The following is a 9,940-nucleotide window of genomic DNA, read 5'->3' on the forward strand; positions in this document are numbered from 1 at the left end:
GACATAACTACACAGCTAAGCCATCGGTTACACAGCCAGAGGTTAAGCTGATGCCCAGGGACGTTTTCTATTCTCAGACAAAACCACACCTGGGACTGGCTTTGCCAGCTGTTGGGTCCCAGCAGGGTCCAGTGTCATCAGTGTTTTGTCCTGGCTTTGTCCATGGCTTGAACCCTGATGAAGCCATCTGGCTGTGGCCACAGTTCAAACTAACAACCACTGAGGTGGGGACTTTAGAAAATCCAGGCGAGAGGGGGATGAGACTAGAGCCAGCTAATTGCTGAAAGTCTAAGACTTCTCAACACTGCGGTGCCCACAGCAGTGAGCTGGAGGGCCTGCTTCCCCCCAGAGATGCTTTCCTCATGCTGTGGGTTGGGGCCGCGGTGTTGCAGTGCAGGCACAGATGGGGAGCCGAGTCTGGGAGCTGAGGCCCCGGCAGCTGCGAGAAGGCAGGTGTGACCAGCGCCGTCCCAGGAGCTGAGAATTGTCACCCAGGTGGAGCCCCCACTGGCCATCGCGCCCCTCTCCAAGGCAGGAGGGCCGCTGTGGGTGGAGGCCACTCACTGTTCCCCTTCTCAGTGGTGGCTGTGGGTGGTGTCTCCATGTTGGACAACCAGAGCTGGAATTCCTCTGCCTCTGAGAAGGATCCCAAGACCAAGTCCGAGCCACCTGTTGAGCTCTGCAGGGTCCTCAGCAAGTGGACCAACTATATTCATGGATGGCAGGACTGATGGATAGTTTTAAAAAACCATACTCTAAGTACTACAAATCCGAAGATAAAACTGAGTATGGCTGCAGGGCTCAGTTTGTCCGAGCAAGGCTGTTATTACGCCCCATGATTTTGATGAATGCAGATTTGACATTAGCGTGAATGATAGTGTCTGGTACCTACGAGCTCATGATCCTGACCATAAACAACAATATATTGATGCAACAGAACAACACAAGACTGAATCTAGCTATGGAGCAGAGTCAAGTTTATGACTTCATGGCTCCATGATGCGTCTGGTGTTTGGAGCACATGGATATTCTGCTACTTCTACCTCATCATTCAAGAAAGGTCATAGCTTGTGCAAGAAGCTTACTGAGATGGAATATTCTCTGTAGACAGGTTGATACTTTGCAGAAATACATGGATGCCTGCACTGATGCACTCTCCAAGGATGAGCTTTAGAGGGATAAAGTGGTTGAAGATGTTAAAGGTGATTTTTCTGCAATGCACTCTGATGGGGATATCTTGCATAATAATAATGGCAGTAAGGAAAAATTATTTCCACTTGTAACACTCAAAGGAACTAACGACGCAGACTTTAAAGGGGAAGCTATAACTTTCAAGGCAACTACAGACGGAATCTTTGCTACACTTTCTCATTGTATTGAACATACGTAAAACATTAGGAAAGCTGGCAAAAAAGCCTGGATGAGGAAATGGAGAGAAGGCGAAGAAGAGAAGCCCATACAGAAATGCCGTGTCTCTTTTCACCGGCCCCTTGAAAATGCTAATTGGACCCCTCTCCAGTGAGGTCAGCTCCTCTCCTTCTGCTCCTTCCCTGCTGCAGCCATGGCTCTGCCTCAGGGAATAGGAAGAAAAGGAGTAGGAACTTAAGAAAAGTACCGTTTTGGAAGGTCAGACTATAAAGAGGGTCCTAATAGTCTGATTGAAGAAGAAGAATTCTTCAGTGTGGTCGAAGCTGCTCTGGACAGTCAGGATTAAAATAGAAGAACAGTCTGAGAGTGACTCATGCATCTGATGAAGCAGGTCTTTGGCCACGAAAGCTCATGCTCCAAAATATCTGTGAGTCTATAAGGTGCCACAGGACTTCTTGTTGTTCTCGGAGATACAGACTAACTCGGCCACCTCTCTGATACTATGTAGCTAATGTGAATCCTGGGGCCAGGCACCAGCTTCAGTGTTACGAGCCGTGGAAAAACAAGAGCATCCCAAATTCCTGAAGAGTTTTATATCATATGTGCAAGAGAAAACAGTCTATTTTCTTCTAGTATTAACAGTGATTGGAGCAAAACTGTGTAGGAACATTCCATGTTGGACAAATAAACCAAATGGAAGGCTCCAAGCTGGAACATGGGCTCAACAGTCTTTTTGTGACCCAAGTCCTAGGCTTTGTGCTTTAAAGTGAAGAAATACAGCAACACCATGAGGCTGAACATCTAATACTAGCTGGGGTCTGCTGGCTCTCCTCGCTGATTCAGTGTGCGGTTATAAACACATGTACTGACACGTGTATTTGGATATATATGAGACAGGAGCTGATTCAGTGTGTTTTCCAGGATGGCCACGCTCCTTTCTAAAGCAGAACGGGCAGGCTGTGATGAATGCTACAGTGTCTCCGTGCTGGATGTGCCATTACAAGGAGGGTGAACACAGTCTTCTCCAGATGGAACTGAGACCAGCAACCTTTTCCCACTGAGTTTGGGCACAAACCAGAGAGACCTGGGGCTGAGCTCCAGGCAGTCTCCGCGAGGCTGAGTCATCCAGGATTGCAGTGCCGGCTGGAAGGGAGAACAACGTCAGCATTTTGAAGCAGCCGTAGGCAGGATTTTCAAAAGGCGGAGAGAGGCCGAGGGCTTCAAGTAGCGGGTGGGACAACTGTAGAGGCCATAAGTGAGGAGAGGAATTCTTGCCTTTAGAGTTAGTGCACCAGCCTGGGATGCAGGAGACCCGGGGTTCCTGTCAACAAAACACTTGACTACTTCGTGCCTCAGTTTCTTCATGTGTAAAGGGGAGAAAATCAGTCTGGCCTGCTTTGTAAGCTCTTTAAATCCACAAATGACAGCAGCTAGGTATTGCTATAAAGAGGCCTGACTTTCAGAAGGTGGGGGCTCCGCACAGGCCCCCCACTCTGTGAGCAGTTGAACTCTGGCATCTCTCACATTGGTTCACCCACCTGCCACCAATGATGTTTTACTCTTTCAAACACACAGCGTCAGTCCCAGTCAGTTTCACGTGCACGGTGGGAAAGCATTTGCAGATTTCTCTGCACCAAGAGTCAAGGCAGGGGTAAAATAACAACAGGAAAAGTATTTGAGAGGTGTGAGATTTAACGCTGTTGGCTGGCTTGTAGTCCGTGTCTGCTTCTTCTGCTTCTTCCCACATGGCAGTACTGTAATAGGATTCTCCCGTATTAATATTTTAAATGAATAAATAAATATCTGATGAGAGATACTGTGCATCTTGACAACCTTTTCATAAAATCTGGGCAGGAAAAAAAAAGTGAGAAAATTAAAGAAAAGATTGAAACTGTCCAGATGATTTATTTTTCTGTGTGTTAAATTTTCTCTCTCTCTCCGTTTCTCCCCTGGTCTGTGCCGATCTATGTTGTAGCATGCATCTGTTTTCAAAGGCACATATATTCCATCAGAGTATTCATTTCATAATGACCATACATTCAGGGCATCATGCAGGGTCCTGGTCTCAGTCTGGGCAGTTAGCTGCTACTGTAATATACCTAATAATTGAATGCTGCGGTATATTTTTATTATAAGGGTATCTGTATTTAATAAGTGCTTCAGCTGTATGAAATCATTTTGTTTGGCACTAAATCTTTTTCTGGAAATACACCAGATGTTTTCTCAAGGTTTTTGCTTCCTTTTTTTCCTGAGCTGTGTGCTACAAAGCAAAGCTTTGACTGCCAGGAGCCAAGCAGACAATGAATGCATCCTTATTCTTGAGGATAATGTTGTGCTGAAATCACGAGGTTCGAGGAAGAAAAGGGCTCCCCATCTAGATCGATATAAATGGTAGTGGTAAGACATTGAAAAAGCATTAGACAGAAGCAGCACTCAGTTAAACCATAATATGAATCACTTCATTATGGTTATTAAATTCTCTTATTAGCAAAGATTAATTACTCTGAGGATGGGCCAATAAGTAAGCCCCTCACTGAAACCTTGTGAGACCTGAGCTGACTTCTCTGGTCTACCACTGATCTTGGCAAGCCTCTTAGCCACTCTGTACCTCAGTTTCCCAGCTGTGAAATGGGGATAAAAACACTGTCCCGTATTTTGGGACTGTTGAGAGATGAAATGCATTAGAGGTTGTGCAGTGTGGTGAGGTGCTACTGATGCAAAGTGGTAGATAAGGGTGCGATATTTTGGCGATCACTTGACAATGAGTAGGACATCTTGATGCCATCCTCTTTTGTGTGGGTCCGTTGACCAGGCCAATTCTGGAGCCACAGGTCTTACCACAGAAGAAGCAGGTGTTGGTAGCTGTTGGAGGGGTGCTGGGCAGTTTTTGCTGCTCTTTCCTTCTTCCCCACCTCTCCTCATCTGCAGCAGAACGTCTCATATTGTGCCACCTGCCAACAAATTACTGCTCTCCACCGGGGACAGTCCTGGGCAAGGTCCTCCCAGGTATCACCACTGCTGCTGCACTTTTTCATGTGTGTCTTCAGCACGTCCCTGTAGTGCTTCCTCTGGCTTGATGTAATTATAAGTTGACTGGCATCTAGAATGAGGTTGTCAGTGTTGACCTAAGTCTGTTCCCCACTGAGTCAGTGATTAAACCCCGCCACTGGTTTCACAGTGGAGTGAGTGTTGGCCAACCGCTGAGTGCTTTTCAGAATCCCACCCGCACTGTCTGGTACCCTGCAGTTTGCAAACACTGGGTTTGCAGCTCTTCTCACATCAGTGTACCACTCATGTCTTGCAGGGCATTATTCCCAATGTACGCCAGCATAAGAGAAGCACTAAAGTCAGCCCTTTAAGAACTGCAGTTCAGTACCAAAACAACGCTTGTAAGCACATTTAGCTCTAGGCTGAGGTCAAAAGGCATGGGTGGGGTGGGTATTGGGTCAAAAAGACCACAAAATGGGAAACTTTTTCATGACAAAGGTTTTTTTTTTTTAAATCATTTTCATCAAAAAATTCTCATTTTGAAATACCTTGACTAGAGCTAACGTCGGGCACTTAACTCTTTTGGTGCTTGCCTGTCTTTTGATAACAGCACCATTTTAAAGTGTGTCTTTTTCTTCTGTATGCTTTTCAGGTGTTATGAAAGCAAACAGCTCAGGTTTTAGCACTTGTGTGCTTGAATGCCTGGAAAAGAGCTCTTAGATTTCTTTTTTTCCCCTCCCCACCACAACATTTTATGCCTATTTAGAGAAAAAAAATGGCCCTGACCGTTCTCCATGAATGGCAACATGTAAAAATGGCAGGGGCCACTTTGAGAATTTAAAACTGTCTTTTTCATTATCAAATACTGCAGGAGACGTATCAAGGTTCTTATGGCTCAGTCTTTTATAGCTTGCAATTGGGTAAAGAGCACTGTTTCAACCACTTCAGCTGGCTCCCATGAGTGTCTGATTCCCAAGATTGTATATTTATGGCTGGGTCTGCAATGCTGATTGTACATATAAAACTACCTACATTATCCTCTTAACGGTCCTACAATCATACTTGGTTTTACTCTTTGAGTGCAAATTAGTTTTCCCCAAATATTTATAGCATGCAAACATTTTTAACCATCCACATAAGTTTGAGATTGACAGACAAGCTGCTGTTTGGCAGGTCTGAATTATTTTCATTGGCAAAAGAGAGAGAGAAATTGTATGGGTCCGTGTTTTTTTAAAAAAGTGGCATTTCCTAGCTTGTAGGCATGTTTGCCTTTGTAACCACAATAACGTTTCTTCAACATATTTTCCATATGTAATTTGTACGCATGTCTAAACACAAAAAAATACAGTTCTTTCGAAACTGAGTTATGTAAAGAGGAGAAGCACGATTTACAGGACTCCTGTGTTCATTCAATGTTGGCAGCATTTTGCCTTATATCTTCATGTTCCTCCAAACAAAATATGGGATCTCTGAAATGAGCAAGTTTCTCATATAGCCCAGCTGGGGAGCGACTTCCCTTTCTTTGTCCAAGGTGTTCTATTACTTACCATCATATGGGTGGACTAGTTATCACACTGCCTTTTATTCATCAGCTAATAATCCCTTGTCTTTCAAAGTTCTCTCTCTCTCTAATTTATGAAATTGCATGTCTCATTTTGTACATTCACTGTAATGGAAGCTATTTAGGCCAGCCTATAGAACTGACTGAGTAACGTTAACTTCAGCACCAACCTTTGGTTCTGGTCTTCCACTGACCAACATACTTCAATTAATTCCCTGTTCCTTCCTCTGCTTTTGCCCATGAACAGTGTGTTACGCTTTACATTTCAGTTTTTGATATTTTCTCTTAGCCCCTGTGCTTTGCATGCACTGAAATTTCCTATATTTCTACCAATCAAGCAGTCCCGTAAATTGAAGGAAACCACAGAGTTCAAAATAGTAGGTGGAGTTTCGAAAAGGGCCCAAGTGAGTTAGCACACATAGAATTTAAAGTGCAGTTAGTCAGGAAGTGCGAGTCCTGTTGGGAGGTCTTAATTAGGAGATCAGAGGAATATAATTATGGCCCTAGGGGATGTGAAAAATCCATAGTTCCAAGCAATGTGGCTAAACTGACCTAACCCGCAGTGTGGATCATGTCAGGTCAATGGGCGAGATCTCCTACTGCCTCAGCTATAACCTCTTGGGGAGGCAGATCTCCTGTGCTGAAAGGAGAACCTCTTGTGGGGTCAGGAATGGTGTCTGTCCTGAAGTGCAGCCATCTGGTTGCCGCTTGTAAGTGAGACAAGCTCTCAGTCACTTACATGCTTCTGAAAGTCTCAGCTGAACTGCAGGGTGGACACTTTAAAGCTATATCTTTCCAAGCTTGGGAAATGCTTAGTGGTCACTTGATAATGCGTAGGATGTCTTCTTCTCACCCTCCTCTTTGTGAATCCATTGATGGCCCCATACAAAACTGTGGATGCATTAAAGCCTTGTGAGTCAGCCTGGAAGTGTCTCAAGCATCTCATAGTAGTCACAGAAGGCCTGTGTGAATAAATTTGACAGGATCCAGGATGGCAAGAGAGAAAATGAATTGGTCAAAGTTTGCAGCAGTAGGAGCCTAAATGTAGGCTTCAGCAGCTGAAAGGCAGTGTCTGAAATTCAGTGGGTTTGTGCACCTACATCACTTACACAGCTAAGTTAATACACAGCTTTGCAAAAGTTCTCAGCACCAAACTGCTCCCATCAAAGTCAACACAGGCGGCTGGGAGCACAGCACCTTTGAAAATCAGGCCACTTCAGCACAGAGAACACAACCAGTCGGGGTGACCACAGGCTTGCCGAGCCCCTGGGCAAAGAGCAGGGGGTGGTGACTTAGTGCTTCTGGAAGGGGCGGGGCCTTGGATGGAAGGGGCGGGGCTGTGCTGCCCCAAGTGCACCGCACCAACCTCCCCACCCCTAGGCAGCCCACAGAGCAGCCTGGAGCATGTTGCGCTGCATTCTGGCAGCAATTTAAAGGGCCTTGGGCTCCCACCACCGCTGCTCCTGCAACAGCATCCATGTCCAGGAGCCCCAGCCCTTTTTGACTCACTGGCTACTAGGGCAACTGCCTCCTGTGGCCCTCCCCCAGCTTCAGAATAACCATATTGCTCAGGCACGTGGAAACTGCACCACTCAGGGCTGCGGACTTATGCCAGCTTAACCCCGGGTGTAGACAGAACTATGTCGATGGGAAGGCTTCTCCCATTGCCATAGCAACTACCTCTTGGGGACGTGATGATGGGAGAAGCACTCCTGTCAGCACAGGATATATCTCCACTAAGCCCTACAGGAGGCACTGGGGCCTGAACGGCCTAACATGGAGGGCAAAAGCTTTTGCACCGCAGCACCAGCTGGGATGCAGCGGGGAAGGTAAAAGGCGACGTTTTGAGGCAGATTGCAAATGCATTTCAGAAGAGGGAAATCTATCCAAGGGTGCAGTCCTGTGAAGGGAACACCAGCTGTGCAAGGTAAAATGAGAGCAGCCCAGCCCAAAGCTCACTGGAGCCAGGCTCAGAGAGGGGGATGACATTACTCACTGGCAGAAAACAGAGCTTGTAGAAGTCAAGATCGGGGTTGAATTTGGAACCTTTGTGGATTAACTCTAATTGGCTGAACTTTCCTGAAAGTCATTCTGTTCCATGTGGTTCAAAAGCTAGGTGACATGCCTTGGATTCCCAGAGCCTAGAGTTAAACAGCTCCACAGCTGCTACACTCTTTGTTCCAGGATGCTTCTTGGCTGCATGGGCAATAGGTGGGGAACTCTGTTACTACAAAAGTTGGGCAGTTATTTACATCTCCATCTTCTCTTTTGCCTTTCTGCCTCCCTCTCTCAAGGGCCATACCCTCTCAGCTCCTGAGTCTTCCCTCTGCTAACTCTCCCACCTCAGCCTCTTCACATTAGTGGTCACAGAACTCATTATGTGTCTTACATCAAGACCCTTTCCCCACCACCTTTCCCTCCATCTGGCTTGACCAACATGGCTTCCTGCGATAGTTAGATCCTACAGACTCCATCTTCTACTGTCATCTTCCTGACACGATTGCTGGAGAGAGCATTTTGCCTGCCTTGTTTCCAAGAACAATGAAATGTAACAGCCATGGAGCTGTTTAACTCTAGAGTCTGGGAATCCAACGCATGTCATCTAGCTTTTGAACCATATGGATTGGCCATAGATGTGGATAGTGCTCTAGGAAGCATGTACAAAGTCCAGAAAGTTTGCAAATTAAAATATTGAAAACAAAATTGCATAGTCTTTGCTTGGTGATGGTTTGACCCTGGGAACATTCTGTCGTGGACACAGTCTGAGTGACTTTCTGAATGTTTTGTTCTTCCTATATAGCATACTAATGCTCTGCAAACAACCAGCATGTGAAGGGAGGCCTGCCTGTTGTCAGTATGTGGTTTTGAGGAAACTAAAGGTAAGTAATTGAGCTGGCTGAGATGGAAGGGGGAGATGACCTTGGGTATGAAGTTAGGATGTGGTCTTAGGGTTACTTTGGCTTTGAGGAATGTGGTATAAGGTGGGTATGCCAGCTTTCCCATCCTTCTTGGTAACATAATACCCTTCATGGACTAGTGCAACAGTGAGCAGGTGGTGGTTTGTGATGCAGAGGGTTTGCCCATGAGGGCATGGAGAACGATCAAAGGTCTAGAGAACACGAACTATGAAGAAAGGCTGAAAGAATTCGGTGTGTTTAGTTTGGAAAAAAGAAGATGGAGGGGGGACATGATAGAGGTTTTCAGGTATCTAAAAGGTTGTCATAACGGAGGAGGGAGAAAACTTGTTCTTCTTGGCCTCTGAGGATAGAACAAGCAGCAATGGGCTTAAACTGCAGGAGGGAGGTTCAGGTTGGACATTAGGAAAAAGTTCCTAACTGTCAGGGTGGTCAAACACTGGAATAAATTGCCTAGGGAGGTGGTGGAATCTCCACCTCTGGAGATATTTAAGAACAGGTTAGATAAGTGTCTGTCAGGGATGGTCTAGACAGTACTTGGTCCTGCCATGAGGGCAGGGGGCTGGACTCGATGGCCTCTCAAGGTCCCTTCCAGTCCTAGCATTCTATGAGTCTATGTGGGATAAGTGTTCTCTATGCCTTTAAGGAAGAGTTTAGTCAGGAGGTGAGCAAAGATGGTGACTTCATCCACCTTAGAGTGGAAAGAGGTGATGGCTGCTGGAGGCATTCTGAGTGAGCTAATAGATGGGCCTGATTATGTGGTCAATCAAAAAAATTGGATATTGTCAATATGCAGTTGAGGATTATGGGTAATGGGGCCAACTGGAATAATCCAAGATTCCAGAGGCAGGTCTAATGATATAGGCTCACAAAAAGGAGGGAGACAGAGAGGATGTGGCCCACTTCCAGCAGCTGATGTGGAGGTGTGATCACGAAGAGAGGAGAAACTACTTTTGTAGTCATCCAGCCATTCCCAATCCTTACTCAATCCTTGATTGAGGATGTCAAATTTGCAAATGAATTGTAGCTCAGCAGATTCAACAAAGACTGGGAGTGGCTGGCCATTTACGAAAGCAGTTTCTCCTCTCTTGGTGTTCACACCTACACA

General features: G+C 45.9%; 1 pseudogene; it reads left to right on the forward strand.

Annotated features, from left to right (window-relative positions):
* Window positions 1-602: 602 nt before the first annotated feature.
* On the forward strand, window positions 603-1,751 carry LOC142012934 (ceramide transfer protein pseudogene; annotated as a pseudogene).
* The last annotated feature ends 8,189 nt before the right edge of the window (window positions 1,752-9,940 follow it).

This window comes from Carettochelys insculpta, chromosome 4 (genome assembly GCF_033958435.1).
Source record: "Carettochelys insculpta isolate YL-2023 chromosome 4, ASM3395843v1, whole genome shotgun sequence".
Lineage (NCBI taxonomy): Eukaryota > Metazoa > Chordata > Testudines > Carettochelyidae > Carettochelys > Carettochelys insculpta.